This window comes from Chiloscyllium plagiosum, chromosome 31 (genome assembly GCF_004010195.1).
Source record: "Chiloscyllium plagiosum isolate BGI_BamShark_2017 chromosome 31, ASM401019v2, whole genome shotgun sequence".
Classification (NCBI taxonomy): domain Eukaryota; kingdom Metazoa; phylum Chordata; class Chondrichthyes; order Orectolobiformes; family Hemiscylliidae; genus Chiloscyllium; species Chiloscyllium plagiosum.
The window spans coordinates 35,808,593-35,833,600 of record NC_057740.1 but is presented as its reverse complement, the minus strand read 5'-3'; the positions used below and the strand labels follow the sequence as shown (position 1 = coordinate 35,833,600).

General features: G+C 43.9%; 1 long non-coding RNA gene across 1 annotated transcript in view; it reads right to left on the bottom strand.

Annotated features, from left to right (window-relative positions):
• Positions 1-23,381, bottom strand: part of LOC122565111 — a 68,984-nt gene extending 45,603 nt beyond the window's left edge. Inside the window, exons 1-2 of the long non-coding RNA XR_006316090.1 lie at positions 23,233-23,381; positions 22,577-22,712 (exon numbers count right to left, since the gene is read on the bottom strand). This is a non-coding gene — a long non-coding RNA (uncharacterized LOC122565111). The remainder of the gene's footprint in view (positions 1-22,576; positions 22,713-23,232) is intronic.
• Between the last annotated feature and the right edge of the window lie 1,627 nt (positions 23,382-25,008).

Sequence of the window (25,008 nt, the reverse complement as noted above, 5' to 3'; positions counted from 1 at the left end):
TATCCACACTCACATACACATACTCTCTCTCTCACACACACATTCTCTCTCTCATTCACACACACATATATACACTCACGCACCCACACGCATTCACACACATCCACACACACAAACCTCACACCCCACCCCCACCCCCAAAAACACCGATCTCACAAAGCTCGAAGCATAGCCACCCATAGAAAACACAACTGTCAGACTACAAACAATGCAGATATCATGGCAAATCACAACAGGTTGCAATGGAACATGGATAGAGTAGAATGCTATTCAGCCCCTTGTGTCTGTTCAGCCATTCACTGAGACTGTAAGCTAATCTGAACCTCATCTCCAACACCCTCCTTTTGCTCCATATCACTGAATACCCACTAGTTCACTCAGCTGAATGAAGGATCAAATACCTGGGTCTCTTTTCTGTGGGAAATTCTGTAAGGGTAGAATCTGAGATGATGTTTCCACATGTGATGGTGTTTAGGCTTCAGATTATATGATGATGAAACCCAGTAAAATCTCAGACAGATACTTCCAGAGAGTGGTGAGACTAAGGAACTGACCATCACATAGGCTGGTGAACGGCACTGATGTTTTGATAGGGAATCTAGGAGGAACAGAGAATGGGGCAGATGTGATGTATTGACAGGCTGAGATGAAGCCAGTGGGAGGACTGTACTTTAGAATTATCAGTCGTTTTCTTTGTAATGCTATGTGACACAGGCTCCATTTTGAGGGAGATGATTGGTTATCTCAGTTGGCTGGATGACTGGTTAGCAATATAGAGTGTTTCCAACTGTGCAGGTTCAATTCCTGAACAGACTGAAATTCCTCAAAGATCCTGGCTTCTCAACCTTACTCCTCACCTGAAGCATGGTGACTCTCGGGTTAAGCTCACCATCAGTTGGTTCTCTCTAATGGGATTGTGAGACTATGGTGACTTTACCTCACTGAAACATAATATACTGACAGGTTCCATCAGTCATTGTCTCCAGTTCTTTCTTGCATCCAGCCCCCATCGATACACACACACACATTGGGTGTGATTATCTCACTTAATGGGGAAAGTTGGTCTGGAGAGATACTTGCCACCTGAATAAAGACCCTAAGTGAGGGTCACACCTCACCATCATCCCAATTACCTATCCCACCCCGACACCCCCCAAACCCCAGCAAGTGCTGGGAAGAGTGTCTGTCCTTTCCCAGCTGGGTAACCAGACTGCCCTACCCACCAGGTTGAAGGGAGGACATCCACTTGGTCCAATCGGAAGCAGGAATTGAAGGGAGAGGGTGCCAAAGGCCGGCTTCCTTTGTCTCCAAAGTCCTCGGCCTTTCACTCAGCGACGCCTAGCCTTCATCCTCTCAAAGCCTGAGCTTCCAGCGATGATCTCCAGAACCCAGACATTGCTGAGCTCTGAATGACCAGCAGCTTTTGGTATGGTAAGATCTCACTATTGATGCTGCTGATTGGCTGAGAAGCTCGATGTTCAGCTGATTGGAGCTGGATCCTACTCGTTTTCTGATTGGTGAGGTCTGAGGGACAGAGTCGCTCCCAAAGATTCCCACCCCAACACTTAAGGAGCACTAATTCTGAGTTAGTATCTGTCACATCCACCTGAGGGAATATAATTAACTTCAGAGCATTGAGTATAGGCATTGGGATGTCTTGTTGCAACTATCCAAGGCATTGGTAAGGTCACATTTGGAGTACAGAAGTCTGGTTGCTCTACTTTATAAAGGATATTAATGTACTAGAGGGGAAGGATTTAAAAGGGACCTAAAGGGCAACTTTTTCATGCATGCATGGAATGAGCTGCCAGAGGAAGTGGTGGAGGCTGGTACAATTACAACATTTAAAAGGCATCTGGATGGGTATATGAATAGGAATGGTTTAAAGGGACATGGGCCAGGTGCTGGCAAATGGGACGAAAGTAGGTTGGGATATCTGATTGGCATGGGTGAGTTGGACCGAAGGGTCTGTTTCCGTGCTGTAAATCTCTATGACTTTATGACTCTAAGTTAAAAATCACATGACACCAGGTTTTAGTCCAACACGTTCATTTGAAAGTAGTACAGAAAACATTTACTAAGATTCGACTTGGACTAGAAGGTTTCAGTTAAGATGAGATGTTCAATAGGCTGGGACTATTTCCCTGGAGCATAGGAGACTAAGAGGTGACCTAATAGAGATGTATAACATCATGAGAGTCATAGACAAGGCAGATAGCCAACAGCTTTTCCCCAGGATAAGGGAGTCTAACACTAGAGGGCATAGGTTTAAGGTGACAGGGGAGAGATACAAAAGGGTCCAGCAGGGCAATTTTTTCACAGAGGTTGGTGAGTGTCAGGAATGGGCTGCCAGAGTTAATGGTAGAAATAAGTACAATTTTGTCATATAAGAAACATATCGATAGGTACATGCATGGGTTAGGTATGGAGGGATATGGACCAAACACAGGCAAATGGGATTAGTTTAAATTGTGAACTGGGCAGCATGGGCCGAAGGGCCTGTTTCTATACTGTGGACCTCTGTAACTCATCACAATGACAGCATCTCCAACAGTGCAGCATTCCTTCAGTTGTGCATCTGGGGGTGTCAGCACAGACCATGTGCTTCATTCTCCGAATTGTCATTCAGCAGAGAGGGCACATGATAAGCCACAGCTGGCAATGCAACCAATGAGGTAAAGCTTTCTATGAACTGACCTTGAAACAAGTCGAGGAGTCACTAGAGACAGTGTTAAGTTGGGTTGGTTCCAAAGAATGGCAGTCGAGGTGCTTGTGGAGCATATGCCTGTTAAAGCAAACATCATGTCTCACAGATCTGCCTCTATGCGAGAGGAGAGCAGGACATGATTCATGTAACCTCAGCAAGTAAAACCTTTTAACTTTCTATGCAATCACAACCCTCCAATTATGGTTTCTCCCTCTCTCTCTCTCTCACACACACACACACATGAAAGCAGACCGAACCTGTGCAGCTACAAAGGGTTCTGTTACTTTGGGTAAGAGTCATGGGGCTTGCAGTATGTCCGCTGATCTCAGCTATTGCTTGTCTTTCAAGAGCTTCACAACCTGCAATTATGGGCTCGTTTGTCAAAGGATACAGTAACAGGCCCAGCCTCTCGCCGTGGACTGCAGCCTGGAGGCAAGAAGGAAACAACAGACAGCAAACAAATTGTTCTGTAATGACTACTGAGTTATTGCTCACTCAGCTGCCAAATCTGACTGAGGATCTTTAAAATCTTTATTGGACAATAAAGCGTAATTGTAGGGATAGCAGACCGCACTAAAACACCCCCATGCTTCTCTGATATTTGCGTTACGCTGAACAATCCAATTTCTCTAAGCTGCCCACTCTTGTTGTTCAAAGCATTTTGCTGTTACTTTATAACAAATAGATTATGTCCGTCTCCCTTAACCCTTCCCACCATCTCCTTACAGTGGTACTGTCACTAGGATGTTTCTGCCTTGCCCCCTCAGTGATCCTGGTCCTGTCCTGTCCTATAAAGGTTAGCATTCCCTCCTTCTGATGTCAAGCACCACCCCTGGCTTCAATCCACACGTTCCTATTTGTATGAGTGTCTCACCCAAGGAGCTGTTGTGTGAGACAGGCCAACGAGTGACCCTGGAGGTTGACTATGTACAGGGGTTGTTGCAGGTCTACTCAAGTTTAGAGTGGTGCTGGAAAAGCACAGCAGTTCAGGCAGCATCCAACGAGCAGTAAAATCGACGTTTCGGGCAAAAGCCCTTCATCAGGATTACAGTCCTCATTTTTGCCTAGCAGGGTCTACTCAGCCCAGTTGTAGTTAAGTTTAATCAAGTTGTTCAAAGATGTTAGTATAAACCTCTGGAGCAGACTTGAACCCAGGTCCCCTGGCTCAGAGATAGGGACACTATCCGAATCGGAGGCTGGTTTACCTGTGACTGTAGTCTGGTCACACAGGGTCTGGGAACATGCAGAGCCTGTTCACATGCCTGAGTGTAATTGCAAGTCATACTGCATGGCTCGGGGTAATAATTATATATGCACGCTCGGTAACCTACTTCAGCACTTGCTCAATCAATGTCTCCATTTTAAAATTCCCATCCCTGTTTTCAAAGCTCTCCATGATCTTATCCCTTCCTGTATTTGTCACATTCTCCACCCTGTAACCTTCAGCAGTAGAATCCCTATAGTGTGGGAGAAGGCCATTCAGCCCAAGTCCACACCAACACTCCGAGGACCACTACCATCAGAAGAGAACCCTAGCTCAGTTGTCCGTTGCAGGGGTTGCGTGGAGGTCTTTGTGACCTTTCTAAACAAAGTAGTCAATACATTCAGGCATGTTGTCACACACTCTGTTTTAGATTAGATTAGATTCCCTACAGTGTGGAAGCAAGCCCTTCGGCCCAACACGTCCACACCGACCCTCCGCAGAGTAACCCACCCAGACCCCTTTCCCTCTGACTAAAGCACCTAACACTATGGGGCAATTTAGCGTGGCCAATTCACCTGACCTGCACATCTTTGTAACTGTGGGAGGAAACCGGAGCACCCAGAGGAAACCGACACAGACACGGGGAGAATGTGCAAACTCCACACAGACAGTCGCCCAGGGCTGGAATCGAACCTGGGTCCCTAGTGCTGTGAGGCAGTAGTGCTAACCACTGAGCCACTGTGCACCCCTTACAGGTGGGGCCCAAACCTGGACTGTTTGGTCTCGAGGTAGGGTCTCAGCCACCGCACTACAAGAGCTTTAGTGCCTGTCTCACTTGGGTGTCCCAGGCAGTCTCCCATTCAGGTACTAACCAGGCCTGAGTCTGCTTACCTTTCTGAGACCAGGCAAGACCTGGAGTTTACAGGCTGGTGTACCATCTGGTAAATTTACCCACTGAATCAGCAATGTCGCCAATATTTTCAAAATTTATAAGGAAAACCTACTATTGTTATTGCTTTGATGTATAGTATTAGTTAAGTTAGTTTAGTTGAGTAGCTATGTAGTTACGAAAGTAGAACAGCTTGTTAGGCGCCTTCATCTTTCAGAATATAAGCACAGCTTTTTGTCTCAACAAAGCTCAGTTATCCCCTTCGCTTGTAAAGTCTCGCACCCGGTGATAACTGCAGCCATAAATTCCCCATAATATTTTTAAAATTAAAGTCGTATACACAATTTCCACAGACCTATTAACCCCCGAAGTGCCCAATATTTTATGTAGCTTTCAGTACATGGGTCGGCTTTTCTTTAGGCTGTGATATATAACGTGCAATGTTTTCTGCTTCCGAATCGGAGGCTGGTTTACCTGTGACTGTAGTCTGGTCACACAGGGTCTGGGAACATGCAGAGACTGTTCACATGCCTGAATGTAATTGCAAGTCATGTTGCATGATTCAGGGTAATAATTATATATGCACGCTCAGTAACCTACTTCAGCACTTGCTCAACCAATGTCTCCATTTTAAAATTCCTATCCCTGTTTTCAAAGCTCTCCATGATCTTACCCCTTCCTGTATCAGTCACAGAATCCCTACAGTGTGGGAGAAGGCCCTTCAGCCCATCAAGTCCACACCGACCCTCCAAAGAGCATCCCACCCAGACCCATCTCCATACCCTATCCCTGTAACCCTTAATTCCCATGGCTAATCCACCTAGCCTGCACATCGTTGGACACTATGTGCAATTTAGCATGGTCAGTTCACCCTAACCTGCACATCTTTGGACTGTGGGAGGAAACCAGAGCACCCAGAGGAAACCCACGCAGACATGAGAAGAATGTGCAAACTTCACCCAGCCAGTCACCCAAGGGTGGAATTGAACTGGGGTCGCTGGTGCTGTGAGGTAGCAGCATTAACCAATGAGCCTTCGTACTGCCTACTATGAAGCCTAAATCTTCGCATTCATCCACGTCTGGTCATCCTGATTTTCCTTCCATCACTGATGGCTACATCTTATGCTGCAAAAACCCAATGGTTCATACTTAAACTTATCTACCTCTGTATCCTCCTTTAAGATTCTCCTTAACACTGACATATCTTTGGCCAAGCATTAGGTCATCTGTCCTAAGATCTCCTGATGTGGCTTGTTTCCAAAATGTGTTTGACACACACTCCCAAGAAGTATTTTATGAGGTTTTACTCTTTTGAAGGTGGTAATCTAAATGAGTTTTGACAAAACATGACTAGATTCAAAATGTTAACTCTGTTTTTCTCTCTCCAGATGCTGCTAGTTGTACGGAGCTCCCCCGGTGCCTTCTGTTTCATAGCTACTCAGCATCCGTAGTTCTTTGTTTTTAACCTAATTAAAAAAGATGAAGTTCTCTTAGTCCTAGTAGACTTTAGGGCTGTCCTGTAATTAGAGAGAGATGATTGGTCATGAGTTTAACCTGAGGGGCACCACATCTCAGGCAGAGTTAAGAAGATAAGACCCTCATGGTAATTTCAGTGTGGGAATTGGAGCCATGCTGTTGGTTTTATGCTGTATCATAAACCAGCGGTCCAGCCAACTGAGTTAACCAATCCCGTATTTTCATTGAGTTGCAAATTTGTTACGGCTCCTCTATCAGATTTCAATTATCAGTTAAAATGATTGGAAGTACAAAAACATACAGTAAATAAGCCACCTACTGTTAGAGTCATAGAATCATAAAGATGTACTGCACAGAAACAAACCCTTCGTTCCAACCCGTCCATGCTGACCAGATATCCCAACCCAATCCAGTCCCACCTGCCAGCACCTGGCACAAATCCCTCCAAATCCTTCCTATTGATACACCCATCCAGATGCCTTTTAAATGTTGCAATTGTACCAGCCTCCACCACTTCCTCTGGCAGCCCATTTCCATACATGCACCACCCCTGCATGATAAAATTGCCACTTAGGCCTCTTTTATATCTTTCCCCTCTCACCCTAAACCTATGCTTTCTAGTTCTGGACTCCTCCACCCCAGGGAAAACACCTTGTCAATTTACCCTATCCATGCCCCTCATGATTTTATAAACCTCTATAAGGTCACCACTCAGCCTCCAACACTCCAGGGAAAACAGCCGCAGGCTATGCACCCTCTCCTTATAGCTCAAATAGCTTCTTCTGACTTGAAGGTAGAAACTTACAAGCAGTTGTCCCTCTTTAATACACTCTTATGAAGAGCAATTCACCCTTGGATTCACGCAAGAGGGACTTGCAGCCTCAAACAGGACAGTTCAAGTACACTACCGGCAAAATTGTAGGTTTTATATCGGGCGCTGTTCTTGTTTTAAAGATATTTTTCATTTCTCTTCCCAACAACAACACAAGAGGCCCACTAACAGTATCCACCATTAATAAGCTCCTTGCCTATTGGGAATTTCAAACTGCCTCATAGAGTGGATTATTTTAGGTGTGGTAATTGGTGAGCAATGTTCATTCTAAGATACTACTGCTCCCTTGCAACTGTGAGATAATATGCAGGCTGCTCATAACCTGACTCTTGTAAAGAAACAGTTCAGGTCGGCATGGATGAGTTGGACTGAAGTGTCTGCTTCCATGTTGTACATCTTTATGACTCTACGACACTAAGTGTGTTGGCGTAAGATTGAGACATATTGGCAAGTCAAGCTTGGAAGGATCATTGGTCATAAATCACATTGATTGGAGGCTTCTTAGGCCAGCAAGGTCTGAGAAAGAAAAATCTTGATATCATTATATAAAGCTCTTCTGAGTGTACACCATCTGAGGTATTTGTTATGTCTCACTGTCAGCATGCAATATTGATTTAAATTACATGCTCATGATATCATTGCTATTTCATAGCATGTAATCTGATAGTCTAAAGGTCTCACTCTCCATCTTAATGTGACCTCTTGTGGCATGGCATGCTGAGGCAAAAATGCTTCTGTTTGTAATTGAATCGTTCAGTACTAGCCTAGAGATGGCAGAACCTGCTGTTGCAATCTATACAGACACCATTGAATCCCTACACCGACACACCGAAGAGCATCCCACCCAGATCCATCCCCATCCCCGTCACCCATGGCTAATCGATCTGGCCTGAACATCCCTGGACACAATGGGGCAGCTTAGCATGACCAATGCACCTGACCTGCACACTTTTGGACTGTGGGAGGAAACCGGAACACCCAGAGGAGACCCACACAGACACGGGGAGAATGTGCAAACTCCACACACACTCGCCCGAGGGTGGATCGAACCCAAGTCCCTAGTGCTGTGAGGCAGCAGGGCTAACCACTGAACCACCATGCCACCCCAAGAGCTGTAAAGGTTTATCACGTTTTTCAATACTATGTGACTTAAATTGAGTTCTTTTGTTACGTGACCAGATATGAAGATCACCTCAACAAGTGTGAATCCTCTTCTTGAAGATTAAAAAACCCATCACTGCATCTACTGTAGATTGTGAGCACAGAACAGATCAGGTTTAACGATGGAGCTTGTTTATAAAGCAAAGACTCCCATAGCCCAGAGCCAAACATCGTATCCCATCATGAGGAACTTTATTCAGCTCTAGATTCGGCACTTCAGGAAGTATACATCAGGAAGCTTTAGAAAAGGTGCAATGCAGATTAACCAGAATGTAAGCTGGACTATTAGGGTTAAAGTATAACAATGGCAGGTTGCATAGAGCGTACCCCTTGAGTATGGAAGATTAAGGGATGGTCTAACTGAGGTGACAAAGATGATTACAGGATTTAATAGCATAGACAGAAAGAGAAACTTTATCCTCAGGTGGGGGTGTCCAGCGTAACCTTAAACTTAAAATGAAAGATGATATCAGAAAACAACTCGCTCAAAAGGCAATGGAAGTTTGCAATACTGACCAGCCACAAACTCAACGAACAGGTGTGAAACATTAAGTAGCTTCCTCCTGTTCCTAGGATTCTCTGTATCATTTACCTGCTGTCTGGAGAAGAATGCCAGGCACTCTAGATAACCCGAATTCTATACATCTTTAATTTGGTTCAATCCATCAAATCCTGAACATTGACTAAAAAGGAATTTGGTTCATGGAATGTTGGGGGATTTCTATAATTCTGTACAGCGATGGAGATTGGGATTGGTCCTCTGGAAGGGCTTATGCCCGAAATGTCGATTCTCTTGCTCCTCGGATGCTGCCTGACCTGCTGTGCTTTTCCAGCACCACACTCTCGACTCAGATCTCCAGCAACTGCGGTCCTCACTTTCTCCTCTGAGATCATTGCAATGAGAAAGAATTGGAAGTGTATGCCAGTTGGAATTCTGTAGTGGAAGATCATGAGAGTGTGTGCAGTCCATTGGAGTTATGTCCATCTATTCATTGCAATGTGAGTGATTTAGAAAGAATACTAAGAGCAAATAATCACCTTCTTTCGTGGAGGGCAGAGCAACATTAACATTGTCTTTCTCCCAGTCAAGCAACATCTTGACTTTTTGAATTCTCACCTTTATTTTTAAATCCCTCCACTGTCTTGCCGCTCCTTTTCTCTGTTACTGCCCCCAGCCCCACTATCCACCAGGATATCCATGCTCCTCCAATTCTGGCTTTTTGTGCATTCCCAGTTATAATTATCACACTAATGGTGACTGATCAATCATTAAGGGCAAAGGATCTGGAATTCCTGTTCTGTCTCCCCCTTTAAGACATGCATTAACAACCTCCCTCTTTGACCAAGCTTTTGGCTATCTGACCTACTGTTGAAGAACTAGGAGCAGGAGTAGGCCATTTGGCCCCTCAACTCTACTCCGCCATTCAATAGGATCATGGCTGATCTGCCCCAGGCTTCAAATCCTTATTTTGTGCCAGCTGTCCATAGCCCCTAAACTCGCCGATATTTCAAAAATCTATCTATGTTCTTGTTAAGTATTTTCAATGATCTAGCTTCTGAGGTTGAGGATTTCAGACATTCACCACTCTCTGAGTAAATTCTTTCACATCTCTGTTTAAAATGAAAGTCCACCTGGTCTATGACTATGTGCCTTAGTTTGAGATTCCACCAGGAATAGGTATCCTTACATTGCTCAGTGCCACAGTTTGTCTTATAATGCTCCCGTGAAGCATCTCAGGAATTTCATTTCATTGTCACGCGACATAAATGTAAGTTGTTATTGCTTTTTGGTTTCCAAAAGCCCAAATGGAATTGTTGAAGGGTTAACGCCTTTGGTGCTCAAACATTTTTTGGCTGCATTAAAAAAGAACTTTTCCATGTCATGCGTTAGGTATTATTTATATCAGTCTGCCAGTTTGATTTTCACAAAGAACAGTCAAAAAAAAAATCAGCCATAAAATAGAGGCGAACACATGCAACTCCACTCAGAATGAACAGCTGGTTTCATTTTATCCCAGAATTGAGATGAATTTTCATTTGTATCAGCCCTGCTCTTGGACTAAACTTGTTACAAAAAAAATGAGATGAAGTTACGTGAAAAAAAAAGCACTGGAAATGCTGACTCTTTTTCATTCGGCTGATTACAATTGCCTGATTGCTAACCTCTTAGTAATGCATTTTTAGTAGAGGAAGTGATTATGTAAGTCCAACTGTGGGATAAACTATCTGCTGAATGCAAGAGCATGTCTTGTAATTCAGCTTATCATTGCAAAGTTACACAAAAGGGTTTGAAATCTCACTGACCTGTGACCAAGTGTGAATTCATTGTCATTAGCACAGTAATAAAATAGTTAGCCAGTCTGCCTGATGCAGAGCGATTTCTGTTTCTATATTGCACAACGTTTCAGAAACACTTTATAACCTTTGAGAACTAATAACCTCTCAGGAATACCCATTCCTAGTCTCTTCATATGGATCCTCTTTCTATGAAGTGCCTCAAAATATTTTTACAATTTCGAAGGTGCTATTCAAGTGCAGTTGTCTTCTAACCTAGCGCTGTCATGTTGAGCTGATGATAGAGAGAGTGAACATTTAAGGGGAGTACGGGAAGCAGGTCCCTTTGTCCTGGTAATTGGCTTCTTGAATGTCGCTTTATTTGCATTCACCCGGCAACACATTCTCCCCATATCTGCGTGGATTCCCTCTGGGTGCTCCACCTTCCTCCCACAGTCCAAAAATGTGCAGGTTAGGTGAATTGGCCAGGCTAAATTGCCCGTAGTGTTAGGTGAAGGGGTAAATGTTGGGGAATGGGTCTGGGTGGATTGCTTTTCGGAGGGTCGGTGTGGACTTGTTGGGCCAAAGGGCCTGTTTCCACACTGTAAGTAATCTAATCTAATCTAGTCTAATCTAATCTAATCTCCAGCATCTCCAGTTCTTGTTTTATATTACTGAAGAAGACTTGTACATCATCTGAACCCATGTTATGTCATGTAATTTTGTTCTGCATATACCTCCAAGGTCCGTGTCTAATAGTGACTCACAAAACTAGAAGTCGCTGCTGGGAATGGTGTTGGCATATGGACTCTTAGAGAAGCTGTCAGGCCACATGGCTTAGAGGGATCTCTGCCCATTTCTCTAAAGCATGAACACAAGTCTTTGGGACTACTAGTCTAGTAACATTGCCACTATGCCACCAACTTGTCCAGTGCTGGATATAGTCTGCACAACCATTCCTAAATGTACATTAGGTTACTAATGCCTTGTTAAAGGAAAATCATAGAATCCCTACCATGTGGAAACAGGGCCCTTGGCCCACCAAGTGTACACCGAAGAGCATCCCACCCAAACCCTTTTCCCCTACATTTATCCCTGACTGACCAACACATCCCTGAATACTATGGGCAATTTAGCATGGCCAATTCACCTAACCTGCACATCTTTAAATTGTGGGAGGAAACCAAAGCACCCAGAGAAAACCCACACAGACACAGGGAGAATGTGCAAACTTCACACTGACAGTCACCTGGAGGCTAGAATCAAACCTGGGTCCCTGATGCTGTGAGGCAGCAGTGCTAACCACTGAGCCACTGTGCCACCCTTACCAACACCAAACAAACTGCTGGAAATCAGAAACAAAAACAAACAAAAGACTTGCTATAAAGTCTCAGCAGGTCTGGCAGCATCTGTGGAGAGAAAGCAGAATGGCGCTGAAGAAAGGTCACTGGATCAAAAATTCTGATTTCTCTCCACAGATACTGCGAGACCTTGTTAAAGGAAGATTGAGTTAGAGGAACAGCAAGTTTTAAGGGAGTGAGGGCCGGAGGTAGGATGATTTGGAGTCAGAGGAATTAAGGACTATTAAACAACTGTTTTGGGGACAGAAAACCAAGGGGTGAGAATGAGGTGTCAGGAGATCAATGTGATATGCAGACCAGAACACAGATTTAGCCAGGTGGAAGTTAATAGAGGGCACAGGGTGCTGGAACTGAGCAGTGTAGACAAGACAGCTTGATTACTTGTGGATCACTGTTGTGTTTGCTGATCCAATTTTATATTAGCCTGGCCAAACATAATAGAGGGATATCTCCCTCCTGATCCATACTGAGTGGTTCCAGATGGAATATGCCCATGTTTGAATGTCAGGTGTGTTACTGAGACTGGAAGGTTTGAGTTATAAAGAGAGGCAGGATAGGCTGGGACTTATTACCCGGGGCATACGAGGCTGAGGGGTGAATTTATGGAGGTTTGTAAAACCATGAGGGGCATAGATAAAGAGAATAGCCAAGGTTTATTCCCAAAGGGAGGGAAGGCCAGAACCAGAGGGCACAGGGTTAAGATGAGAAGGGAAAGATTTAAAAGGGACCTGAGGGGCAACTTTTTCACACAGACGATGGTGCGTGTATGGAGTTGCTAGAGAAAACAATGGAGGGGAATGCAAATACAACATTCATAGACATTTGGAAGGGTACATGGGTCGGCAAAGTTTGGAAAGATATGGGATAAATGCAGGCAAATGGGACTAGTTCAGTTTAGGAAACCTGGTTGGGATGGACGAGTTGGGCCAGGGGCCCTTTTTCCATGCTGTGTGACTCTATAACAGGATCATTATGGTGCCTGCCATTGCCAAATAGCTTGTTCATCTCAACCAGTCTTAGACAAGCTTGATCACGGAGCTAGACTGTAAAGAAGGAGAGATGTAGTGAGGTAGAGAGTTTCAGAGATCAAACTTAATGGCTTAGGGATCAGTTAGCTGAAAGCATGGCCGCACGGTGGGGGTGACAAAGGCTAAAGTTCACAGATTTGGAGCGGTTCAGACATCCTGGAATGTTGTCGGGCTGGAGCAAGTACCAATGTTAGGGAGAGTTGAGGCCACTCCTCACTTTGGTTTGGAGTAGCATTCTTACTGAACGAGTAAAGAACTTGGCCATCTAGAACTTGCAGAGCAACCTGTAATATATGTGACTCCCAACAAGAATGCCTGGACATCAGTAAGAATTATCAATCTGGCGCCTCCTGTTGATCAAAAGATGCAGTTGATTTATCTTTCACATTCAGCTCTCAGAATCCTGGGCGAGCACAGCAGTGAGAAAGCATAAATTGCTGGAGAAACTCAAAAGGTCTGGCAGCATCTGTGATGAGAAAGCAGAATTTGTTCCGAATATTCTGAAGAAGAGTCACAGGACCTGAGACTTTAACTCTGTTTTCTCTCCACAGGTGCTGCCCGGACCTGCTGAGTTTCTCCAGCAATTTCCGTTTTTGTTTCAAATTTCCAGCATTTGCAGATTCTTTGGTTTTGTTTTCTGTTAAATGAAAAAAAACCCACTTGACTCATTGAGTCCACACTAGGTCTCCCGAATAGGTCAAGTTAGTTCAATTGGCTCTAACCCTCATCCTTGCAAAATTTCTTCTTCAAATACTGATCCAATTCCAATTTAAACCCGTATCCACCTTATCACTCAGTGTCTTCGTAATCCTAACCACTTGTTGTCACATTGCCAACTCGTCCAGACACCTTAAATCTGTACTGTTTGGCTATTGAAATATTAGTTATTCCTGTTTACCTAATCCCTTTAAACTCTTTAAATCTTTTCTTTTTATTTACGCTTCCTAAAATCTCAATGACTTGGAATATAATCACATCTTTTCTTAAAAGGAGAACAGACACAGCTTCTCTCATTCACCCATATAACAGTAATCTCTCAGCCTTGCAATCGTTCTATTAAATCTCCTCTGCTTCCCCTCCCCACCCCCGAAGCCTTCCCCATCCTTGATAAAGCATAGTGCCCAAAACTGCACACAACTGAAAGATTTGTTTCAAAGATTTGTTCAAGGACTTGTTCATCATTTTTCTTATTCCCTTGGCTATTACATTTCTCAATTGTGTCTTAAAGCAACTTCAAATGATTTATATTCAGACTTCAAAGCAAGAAAAAGGGATGTGGGTATTTTGTAAACTGAAGAGGCTAGCGAGGGGGAGGGAGGGAGAGGATGAGAGAGAGAGACAGGTGTTGAGATGGGGGATGGGAGTCCTGTTGCTTTGAGAAATGTGCTTTCATCCTCAGCTCGTTTTTAAAACTAAAATGGGCTAGGATTTCCGTGGGAATTTTCCGATCCCCTAAACTCGACAGACAGCCCTGAGGATTGGTGGAGAGAATATTTTGCTTTGTTGCTCTGAGGTCATGGGCGATCTCCAGCTGAATCTGTGGCCTGGAGGAAATTCATCTGCTCTCCGCCAAAGTTTTGTCAATGTTACAAAGGACGCTTCGATTCCAAGAGGCACTGTTTTCTCCAGAAGTTGTCAATTTAGCATTGGAGTGCGGGCCTCGATTTTAATTCCCCACTGTCTTCAGGGTGGGGGATGCTGGAGGCAGGCAGAGTTGTTAAAATGAAGGAACTTGCACCCCTTTTCAGCAAATCTGAATTGATTGGGATAATACTGAAGAAGGCCACTTGGCCCTTTGTACCTGTGCTGGCTCTTCAATAGAACTTTCCAATGAATTCCCCATTCCAATGGCCTTTCTCCTCGTCCTGCAAATGCATTCCCTCAAAAAAAACCCAATTCTCGTTTCAATATTACTACCTTCTCAGTGGAGTGGTAGGGAAGAACTGCACTGTTTGGAGGGGAGTGTTTTACAGACCAGATGAGCTGCCCTTACAGTTGGATGTGAAAGATCCCACGGCTGTATACAGGAGAGAAGCAGTTATGTTCCTCCCAATGCCCTAACAAATATTTAGAGGAACATAATTTTCTTTCATTCATATGTGGGACGTGGGTCACACTGGCTGGGCCAGCATTTGTTGCCCGCCCCTAGTTGCCCCTTGAGAAAGTGGTGGTGAGCTGCCTCCTTGAACCGCTGCAGTGCACCTGCTGTGTGCAAATTGGCTCAATCTCTAATTGCATTACAATAGTGAACAAGCTTCAAAAGTGCTTATACAGTAGAACCCCTGTATCTGCGGATTCAGCTTCTATAGTTTCAGTTGTCCGCGGTTTATCAAGGCCCAAAAATATTACATGGAACATTCCAGAAATAATTCTGGGGGGGCTGCCGAGGAGGTAAGTTTCCCATTTAAATGATAGTGTTTGCAACTATCCGCGGTTTCGGGCAGCTGCAGTAGGTCTTGGAACATATCACCCACGGATATGGGGGACCACTGTATAGTTGCCATGGCTTCCTTATGTGCTAAGACACTGTATAAATCAAGTTCTTCTTACTCCCTCCTTGTCTTGAAATCAACCTCTGATTGGATCTGAAGGACTGGCTCGCACCATCATAACCACACAAACTGGTGCAGATGTGGGTCATGCGAATGCTCCACCATTCAATAAGATCAAGGCTGATGTGTTTTGTTTCTCAGATTCCATATTTCCATCTGCCCCAATAAGCTTTGGTCACCTTGCATAACAATATCGATCCACCGTCCTCTTTGAATTATTTAATGACCCTCCACCACCTTCTGAGCCACAGAGTTCCTCAGTTGTGCAGTCCTCTGAGAGACGAAAAATCTCTTCAACTCTGTCCGAAAAGATTGACGTCTCAGTTTTAAACAGTGCCCAGGTTCTTAGAATTGTAGAATCTCTACAGTGTGGAAACAGGCCCTTTGGCCCAACAAGTCCACACCGACCCTCCAAAGAATATCCCACCTAAACCCATTCCTCTATGTTTATCCCTGATTAACGTACCTAACCTACATATCCCTGAATACTATGGGCAATTTACCATGGCCAATTGGTCTAGTCTGTACAACTTTGGACTGTGGGGGGGAACCGGAGCACCTGGAGGAAACCCACACACACACACGGAGAATGTACAAACTCCACACAGACAGTCCTCTGAGGGTGGAATCAAACCCGGGGCCCTGGCACTGTGAGGCAACAGCGCTAACCACTGAACCACCCCGTTATCATTTTACAAATAATCTAGTGACCCAGGCAATGTTCTGGATTCAAATCCTGCCAAAGGGAGATGGTGGAATTTGAATTAACAATCTGGAATTAAGAGTCCGATGATAATCATGAAACCATTGCTGATTGTCAGGAATAACCTATCTGGTTCACTTACATCCTCTAGGGAACAAACCTGCCATCATGCTTGGTCTGGCCTACATGTAACTCCAGACCCACAGCAATGTGGTTGACTCTTAACTGCCCTCTGGACGATTAATGCTGGCTTGGCCTATGATGCCCACCTCCTGTGAATGTTTTTTTTTAAAAGCAAGAGGAAACATTTTTTCCTTGTACAACCATTCATGATCTTACATACTTTGCAACTTGCCTGCGTACCCAGCTGTAAGCAATGCTTCTTCTGTCCAGTAGGTCTGGCAGAGAAACATTGCACAGCACCCACTGTCTTTGAGGGACTGGAGAAGGATCAAAAGACCATTAGGGAGTGCAGGGAACAGTGGGAGAAGGTGTAAAGGGTTTACTGAGTGAGAAGGAAGGGAGAGGAGAATGCGAGAGGGAGAATGGGAGAATGCTCATCTGGCCTTAATTTCCTCGAGGTGAAAGGACATATCTGCTGCGCCACCCAGTTTCCCAGAAAATTCCTGCTGAGTGAGTAACCCATGTGGAATAAATTGTTAGTCACTGATCAGGAATTCACACAGAGAAGAACTGTTAAGGGATGCCGGTTGTATTTCTGACATATATTTTTCTGTAAAGGCAGAGTCTGAACTCTTAGCTGTTCCTTACAGTTATCAAAAGTGTTCTTTCCTGAGTAGCTGCTTTGAATGACTCCCAGAGTATTTAGATCATGTAACAAAAGGAAGAACTGCATTCATGTCGTGCTCTTCACAATCCTAGGCAGTCTCAAAGAACTTTTACAGACAATTACAGAGGAACAGCAATTATCCAGCATTCGATTGTCTGAATTTAGGATTATCCGGCAAGATCGAAGGTTCCAACACTCGGCTAAACTATGTTATCTGAAATTCGGTTACCGGAATTTGATTAATTGAACAAAACACTCCCCGCCCACGTCCTTCAGATAATCGAGGGTCCTCTGTAAATCCCTTTTGAAATTCAGTCAATGTTCTATTGTGGGAAACAAAATAATTCCACAGAAGCCCCATCTCATCACCAAGTCCCCCTTTATCTACACTAGGAGAGTCCTTGACACTGATCCATCTCCCTCAGAGCCAGTTCTCAGAGTGAACAGAACCTCTGACACTCCTGTTTGTTTTTTTTTAGCAACCCTGGTATAAGTTCTCAGTCTAGCTGAGGTCTTGTACATAGTTAAGAATAAGAGTGAATTTTGTTCCAGGCTGGTTCTGCAAACACTGGAACAGCCATACCAGTACCAATCTCCATTAGAAAAAAGTGACCATTTAACCAGATTTTTTTTTTTCTTTTCTTTCCGCTTAACTGCGGTAGTGCTTATTTTTACCCCCAGCACCCATGTTGTGTGTATGCAACACTCCTGTTTGTATCTACAGCCAGGATTCCCTGATTGGACCAGATTAACAGACCCAATTACAATCACTATAGGAAACGTGATAGCTAATTTGTGCACAGCAAGCTCCCACAAACAGCAACGTGATAATGCTTAGGTAATCTCATTTTTGATGATAAATATCGACCAGAGATAACCTTCCCTTTCAAATAGTATGATTGGACTTGATATATCCATCTAAGCAGGCAGAATGCAGCCCCACCTTAATATCTCATCTGATGGACTATACCTCCCTCAGGACAACCTCCCTCACCAGAACAACAACTTTGCTTTTTGTCCCCAAGCAGTAGAGTGGGACCTGAAGTCAGAAACTAAATCGAGTGTATGTCTAACTTAGCGACATGGCGGAACAACATAGTGCAGGACCATGTGCATTTGGAAATTGACGTAATGTTAATTTGTTCAACAGTTTGTTGTTTGATGATGTGAGGCTGCTATATGTTAACTGTGTGAAATTCATCACACCTGGTTACAGCGACTGCAAATAGGAGGTTAATCTGAAACAAGAAGCTATAAGCATGACAGCTGGCATTTTAAACAAAACTTCAGTTCAGATGTAGAGTGGTGTCATCATTGTATACGTCCGTAATAAAAAAACTCAACCACTGGCTTCACGCCAGATATTCTCCAATTAACCTGTTCAGGGATATTGGAGCAGATAGGATTATGACCTTCTAGCCTAGAGGCAGAGATACTACCACTGTGCTACAGTAACCCATGATGAGTTTTGTTACTTACCAAAAGGACAAATTGGATTGATCCATCTCAATCACTGAAACATTTTCCTTTCTGGTAGCTTCATATGTTCCCACCCACCTACTTACATCTTTTTCCATTCACCTCGAAACAGTAACATCAAAATCTTTGTTAAATACAATGGCATCCCATTGGTTGGCTCTTGGCATCTTACCAAATATCCAATCTTCACAATGACCAAATATAATAGAACAAGCCAGAAGAAGGATTTAACACACTCTTTAAATAGATGATTGACAATTAACAGAAGGGGAATTTCAGACTGTATCACGGTTTTCTTAGAAAATGTAGAATCATACAGCAAGAAAACAGACCCTTTGGCCCAACTAGTACATGCCGACCAGATTTTGTGATCTGAACTCGTCCCATTCGCCTGAGTTTGGCCCTTATTCCCGCTAAACATTTGCTATCTGTGTACCTGTCTAAATGTCTTTTAATGTACCTTTTTTAAATACCAAACTAATGTTTTCAAATTTCTCCATTGTGAAATATGTCTTTGTTTTGTATGTTCATTCATTGGTAGCATTTTGGGCAGTGGTTCAGTGGTTAGCACCTCACAGCACTAAGGAGCCAGGTTCAATTCCAGCCTTGGGTGACTGTCTCTGTGGAGTTTGCACAATCTCACTGAGTCTGTGTGTGTGTCCTGCTGGTGCACCAGTTTCCTCTCATGGTCGAAAGATGTGCAGGGTGAATGGATTGGCCACGCTAAATTGCTGGTGTCCAGGGATATACAAGCTGGATGGGTTGGCTGTGGTAAAGGCAGAGTTATGGATATAAGGTGGGCCTGGCTGGGTACAGGGTGGGGTTCTCTTCAGTGGGCCAGTACAGGCTCGGTGGACTAAATGGCCTCTTTCCACACTGTAGGGATTCTATGATTCTCATGATGTGGGTGTCAATGGCTCTGCCTACATTTACTATTCATTCTTAACTTCCTTTGAAAAGAGGTTAGTGAGCTGACGTTTGAACTACTGCAGACTGTGTGATGCTGCAACACCATAGTGCTGTCAAGGGGGAAGCGCAGGATTTTGACCCCATGACAGTGAAGGAATGGTGATGAAGTCAGGATGGTGTGTAACCTGGAATGGAACTTGCATCTGGTGTCCTTTTCCTTCCAGATAGTAGAGGATGCAGGTTTAGATTGTGCCGTCAAAGATGTTTTTACTGATTCTGCCATGTAGATGATGCACACAGCTGCTAGAGAGCATTGGTAGTGAGTGACTGAATGGTGAAGAAGGTGGATGGGTTAACAATCAAGAACGTTGCTTTGACCTTGATCATGTTAAGCTTGTTGAGTGTTGTTGGAGCTGCTTTCATCCAGGCAAGTGGAGAGAATTCTATCACACTCCTGTCTTTTGCCTTGCAGATCGTGGACAGACTTTGGGAAGTTGGGAGGTGAGTTACTTACTGGGAAATTCCCAGACTCCGATCTGCGCTTGTAGCCACAGTAGTTATATGGCTAGCCTAGTTCAGTTTCTGGTCATTTGTTGATTGTAATGATGGTAATGTTATTGAATGTCAAGAGAGGATGGTCAGGTCCTTTCCTGTTCAAGGTGGTCATAGCCCAGCTTTTGTGTATAGTGGTAAGAGCAGGAGTCGTTCCTGGTCAACCATTTGAGGGAAAGTTTGTTGGAGTCTGTACCGTCATGACCTGCAGCTCCAGACTACGACATGGGTCTAAAAATGCCTGGTTCCACAACATGTCAGACTATAACACCTCCCCCGCTGTCATACCACTGGGTTTTTGGTCATAGAATCTCTACAGTGTAGAAGTAGGCCATTTGGCCCACCAAGTCCAGACCAACTCTCCAAAGAGCATCTCTCCAAGACGCATCCCATACTCTATTCCTGTAATCCTGCATTTCTCATGGCTAACCCACCTAGGCTACACATCCCTGAACACTATGGGGCAATTTAGCATGGCCAATCCACCGAACCTACACATCTTTGGATTGTGGGAAGAAACTGGAGCACCCGGCTGAAAACCACACAGGGGAGAATATGCAAACCCCACACAGATAGTCACCCAAGGCTGGAATCGAACCTAGGTCTGAGGCGCTATAAGGTAGCAGTGTTAACCACTGAGCGACCATGCCACCCCTAATGGTCATCTGCTCTCCTATTTCCTTAGGTGGCTCTATATCAAATTTTATTTTATAATGTTGCTGTGAAGCATCTTGGGAATTTGATTATATAAAGGCACTATATAAATGCAAATTGTTTCTGTTGTTTTGTTCCAGTTAACCACAGATGCTAACCAGAGATCAGTGCTGAATAGAGTGGATTGAAACAACTGCTGGATAAAGTGGAATGGGTCACCACTCGGCTACCCTCCACAGTCTCCTGCCCCCTCTTCGCCAATATTATTTTCTCTCAGTCAGAGAGCTGAGGACTGTCATGCAAATGAGTCACCTTACTGGTGAATAAACTAAGCAGAAAAACTCATTACAGCCAGTTGTTCCCTGACCAGATCAACCCCGTTTTCTTGGTTATTTCATCAATAGGTGATCAAAGATTGCTGAGCCTCAACAGAGCTTGTCATTTTGCAGCACCATTTTAGCTCATTATGTCACGTCGGGAATGTGTAAAGTTATATTTAAAGACCCAGAAATAAAGCTGCTCTCCTGTTACCAGAGAGCAGCAGAAACAGGAAAACAGCAAATAAGGTAAAGGCAATGGCTACACTCCTGTAAATCGACACTTTCTTAGAGCATTGCTTCACTTAGGCATTGAGTTTCCTTTGCATTTGATGATGCTTTCAAATCCCAGCTTCTGCAAGTTAGTTTTATGTCAATGAATATAAAGGCAAATTCTGCTTTTAATTAAGATGAGAGTTTAACCAGAATTTTGGCAATCACATTAAAAAAAGGCAAATCAATACCTTGTGTTTAAAATGCAAAGTGACTGCAGTTGTCAATAAGGTTTAGAGTGACTGAATAAATCAATTTCAGTTTTTATGACTTGGCTTTTAATGGAATTTTCATATTTAAATATTGCAATTATTCATTTTTATCTCCCTGGAAAATTGAGAAATGTTGGCTTTGATTGCAGAGAAAAACGACTGTGCATTTATTTTGTTTCTTGTTGCATCATTAGGATACCACAAAGTACTTTGGAGTCAATGAACCACATAATGAAATCAAACCAGCCTTGTTAATACATCATTACAGTGAAAGGCTCACAAATGAGTGGAGATGTATTTATCATTGCTGTCAGCCTAAGGAAGAAGTTTGGTCGGCATATTGGTTGGAATATTGGAGAAAACCTTTGCCCTTCTGTCACCACACACTCTTGAGTCTTTCAATGAATTCCTTGGTGGTACAGGGCTTTAGAAACTGCTAAATAGAGATATGAAGGGGTAGCTTCATGTCTTACACTCATCAGGACTGAGCCACAAGATCTTTGAGCTGCATCCAAACAGATGGGCGGCACTGCTGCCTCACAGTGCCAGGGACCCTGGTTCGATTCCAGCCTCAGGCAACTGTCTGTGTGAGGTTTGCCCATTCTCCCCATGTCTGTGGGGGCTTTCTCCGGGTGCTCCAGCTTCCTCCCACAGTCCAAAGATGTGCAGGTTAGGTGAATTGGTCATGCTAAATTACCTATAGTGTTCAGGGATGTGTAGGCCAGGTGCTTTAATAAGAGGTAATATAGGGTAGGGGAATGGGTCTGGGTGCGATACCCTTTGGAGGGTCAGTGTGGACTTGTTGGGCCAAAGGGCCTGTTTCCACACTACAGGGATTCCATGATTCTGGATGGCTTTGGTCAACCATCTCCTTTCGTCATTTCCAACTGTATAAGACTTTGCCTGTGGACCAGTTTATAATGTGTGCTCAGGTCTTGGATTGAGTGGGGGCGGGGTGAGAGCAGTGGAAGGTTTACAGAAGCTGTTCCTGAATTGAGAAGAAAAGCAGCCACCTTTTCAACTATTAAAGGAGCAAAACATAATGCCCTCTCAGAATGATCAACCATCAACAAGACATGGATTTTTCAAAGTAATCCTCGTTGAGAGAGGAAAACCCAAATGCGTTCTTGACAGGGTCGATGCATAGGTTCGACTCTGTTTAAGACGTCCTGGTTGGCAAAAAGAGAAAAGAAACAGTCTTACCTTGTCTGAGGGGTTACTCAGTTGTGAGTCCAGGAGCAAACAGGAGAAATACCAATCTGGCATAAGAGTCTGAGAGCAACTGGAGCGAACCTCTAGTATATCTGAGTCCAAGGATGGGAAGAAACCAGGATAAGTTCTAAAGAGAGCAAATGGCAACAGTTGTCTTTCTAAGAAGCTAGGCTTGATTTGGGGTGGGGGGTGGGGGTGGAGGGCGAATGGTTTGGAGGGGGGGTGGTGGTAGTTGAGGAGTTTGAGATTACAAATGACAGCGTTCCCTGTTGCCCAGGCACAAGCGGCGGTCATTAATGATTGAACATGTGTCACTTTGGAAGTTATCCTATCGCATTTACGGCTTTAAGGAGCAGCTCGTACTGAAGGGAACAAGGGCTGCACAGATCCTCTGCTGACTGGATTTGTTGAGCAGAGTCTGCACCTGCTGGGAGCCGAACGGGACAAGGACAACTGGAGGGGAACCTCGCTGAGATCACCGGTGAAGGGGGCTGCAGCTTTGGTGGGCTTTACCCTTGTCGCCTCTCCGCCGCTCGCACAGTTAAAGGGATCAATAAAGAGGAAGGCTCTGGGTGAAGGAGAGGAATGGGAAGAATGAATGTCACAAAAACCGAGGCAACACTGCAACCACTCTGTGAATTCGTTACCTCACACTTGTTCGAAGCTTTAATTTGTTGCTGCTTTATCCATCTCGATATTTTTTCACAGATCCTCTACTCTCCGTGTGGCTGCTGGACACTGCAGCAGCGGCTACACTTTGAAAAGTATTTCATTGGCTACAAAGCTCTTTGGAATGATCCTGACGTCATAAAGGCACTATACAAAGTCAATTTATTTCTGTCTTCTCTATTTCATCGACCCCCATAGAATCGCTGATCAGAGTTCGTTTCCGGACTCATGGAGCCAAGGGCTTGAATTCCGATCTCTTTATGAATCAATTCTTTAGATTTTCCTCTTATGGACCCACCCACCTTAAAAGATACAATTTTCCCAATCATTCTGCCTGCCCTTGGGTCATAGAGCACGGAAACAGACCCTCCGGTCCAACCAGTCCATGCCAACCATCCCAAACTAAACTAGTCCCATGAGCCTGCATTTGGCCCACGTCCCTCCATACCCTTCCTATTCATGTACTTATCCAAATATCTTTTAAAAGTTGAAATTGTACCTTCATCCACCACTTCCTCTGGAAGTTCATTCCACACAGAAACCAATCACTTTGTAAAAATGTGGCCCCTCATGTCTTTTTTCAATCTTTCTCCTCTCACCTTAAAAATATGCCCGCGAGTTTTGAAATCCCCCACCCTGGATAAATGTCATCTGCTGTTCACCTTATCTATATCCCACATTATTTTACAAACGTCTATAAGGTCACCTCTCAACCTCCTATGCTCCAGTGAAAAAAGTCTCACTTGCGTTTGTATAACACCTTGTCCCAAAGCAATTCTCAGTCAAGAAAAAGACTTCTTGAAGTGTTTTAATGGGAATATAGAAACATAGGAGCAAGCCTATCTTCTATTCCCCATATCCCTCAATGTCCTTAGTACCTTGAAAGTTCTCTATCTTTTTCTTGAACTTATTCTCTGAGCTTCTGCAGCCCTCTGGAGTAGAGAATTCTGTTGATTCACTACCTTCTGAGTTAGGAAATTCCTAAACTGCCCACCCCTTATTTTGGTTCTAGGCTCCTGAGCCAGTAATGTAGGAAGAGTGGTAGACAATTTACATGCAGTAAAATTCGGACAAATAGTGAAGTGATCATGGTCCCAACAAATGTTTTTGTGATATTCACTGGAGGCGAGACACTGTCCAATCTGCTGGAGAGAATTTGTCAAAATAGTGCTGCAGGGTCTTTTATAAACAGCATAGAGAATGTGAACAAATTGAAGCTTAACATCTCATCCAGAAGTCAATGATTCAGTACTGCATTGGAGTGTCAGTTTTGGACTCTGGAGTTATGTACAATCTTGAACGCAGATTGGACAGGTGAGTTATAGGTGAAAGTTCATTCCATTCAGCCATTTTTGAACAATCCTAGAGCCTCAGCATTGTGATATATCTTCGCTGTCTTAACTGTTCATTTCTTTTAAACTTCTCCAAGCTTTAAGATTTAAAACTGCTTTTCTCTCATTTTCACTATTTGTCTTATCTTGTCCACCCATTGCTTACTTTTTCTCAACCTGTCCTCATCAGATTCTTATTTTCTCCAGTGATCAATTCACTAAGAAACCCCCTCAAAGAGAGTTCTTCATCGTCAGTGGAACTTTGCACTCTTGGGTTTACAACCTATAGGTGCAGAGCAGGTTCAAAGAGCTGCATGACCCTCAGCTGCCCTTATGGTCTATTTCCTGAGGCTGCTTTTCTCAGGCAAGCACTACTGGAAATGGATGTCACTGGAAAAGTCAGGATTGATTGCCCAACTCTGA